This window comes from Arachis ipaensis, chromosome B02 (genome assembly GCF_000816755.2).
Source record: "Arachis ipaensis cultivar K30076 chromosome B02, Araip1.1, whole genome shotgun sequence".
In the NCBI taxonomy this organism is placed as follows: domain Eukaryota; kingdom Viridiplantae; phylum Streptophyta; class Magnoliopsida; order Fabales; family Fabaceae; genus Arachis; species Arachis ipaensis.
This window is the reverse complement of record NC_029786.2, coordinates 19,493,364-19,495,275: the sequence shown is the minus strand read 5'-3', so window position 1 is coordinate 19,495,275 and position 1,912 is coordinate 19,493,364.

Sequence of the window (1,912 nt, the reverse complement as noted above, 5' to 3'; positions counted from 1 at the left end):
CTTTTTTTTATATTAATTTTTTATTTTTATTTAATAAAATATGATCATTTATATAAATATGGCATATCTAATACTTACAAAATTATCGTGTTCGTTTTAAATATATCCAAAAAAAAACCCAACAATTAAGCCATTAATGAAGTTGTGATTAAGTTATAAAGTTAGTCCCAAAAAATTGGTAACGAAAGTGTGAATATATTATTATAAAAAAAATTTTGATTATTTGTTATGTTAGGCTTGATTATTTTGCTATAGAAAAATTTAATTACTTTTATGTGCAACTATTTTATTGAAATTAACATTTTTAATGTACATTTTGAGCTCATTAATTATAGATCATGAATTGATTTTATCCATAACTGCTAAATGTGACTAAATGAAAATAAATTGTAGTTAAATGGATACACTTTCCTTCTCTTAAGTTTATTTTAATCTCCCACGAACCTCGTCTCAGTAACAACGAGAAGTACGTTGCCAAAATGGAATGAACCGTAAAGATACAAAATTATTATTATAATCAAAAGGAGAAGATACTAAAAACAAAATCATTACATAATATTATGAGTATTTATTTTTTGGTCTCTAACAAATTTTGTACCAGATATTTTAGTCCTTAATTAAAATTAATTACTCGATTGATTTTTAACAATTAATTTTATCAGTTATTTAAATTTTTTGTTCCGTCAACTCTAAGAGAGAATAAAATAATCTCTGACAATTCTAACAGAAAACAAAATGATTCCTGACTTCCTCTGTTCGAAAACAACACTAATATCCTCCAATTTTCATCATATCTTGCATAACTCTAATAGTCTAACACTGCAACTTTAAGCTATACAATGCACACTCTACAACTTCAATGTTCACAAGAAAAAAAATTCTCAACTTGTTCTCAACTAATTCATACTCAGAAAACTAATGGACTATGTCTTTCAAGTACTTGTCGTCTTTGTTGGATCCCATGAATCTAGACAGCAAGTCCAATTTGTTAAAACCCATCGTCGTTGTCACTACTCCCTCCTCCTCTGCCTTATCATCTCCATGACCACATTGTCTACCACTCCGATCGCTTCCTTCAACTTCTTCTCCAAACCAATATTCAGTAATCGCTTCAGTTTCCATATGAGCCTCGCTGTACTGATAGTTTGGATGCGAGGTCGAAACTATCTGCTAGCTTGAACTTCGGGAGAGAAGGAATGAAGTACTCAGGGTCCATTCCAAATGAGAATTTTCATATGATGTCGAAAGAGAATCTTCTCATGATATCCTAATGTCCAACAATCCATATTACTTGCCGGAGAGTGGAGAAAGGTATGCCCTTAGGGTAGTTATAGAACTTGGTCTTGAGGATGTGGTGGATATTGTCAGGGTTGGAGGTGATACTGTTATCGAGGATGTGGAGGTAGATGCTTCTGGTGGATGAGATGCGGAGGAGGTGGATGTACCAGTCACAGAAATTTGGGAAGTGTGTGGTTTATGACATGTTGAGGTAGGAGTGACACAAGTGGCTGTTACACCATGTCTTGATCTTGGAGTTAAAGAGGAGGGAGGAAAAGATGGAGAAAAAGACTCTGAAGGTGAAGAAGGATAATATAAATGTTAGAGTTATGCGAGATATGATGGAAATTGGGGGAAAACGGTGTCATTTCTGAACAAAGGGAATCAGGAATTATTTTGTCTCTTGTTAGAATTGTCAGTGACCATTTTATCTTCTGTTAGAATTGATTGAGCAAAGGATCTAAGTGACTGACGAAGTTAATTGTTAAAGACCAATCGAATAATTAATTTTAGTTAGAGACTAAAGTGTCTGATTCAAAATTCTTGGGAGATATAGTTTGGACGACAATTTTTTTTCCTAAAGGAGAGTTGTAAGCATGGTCCTTGATGGAGGATTTTTATTATAAAAGAAAGA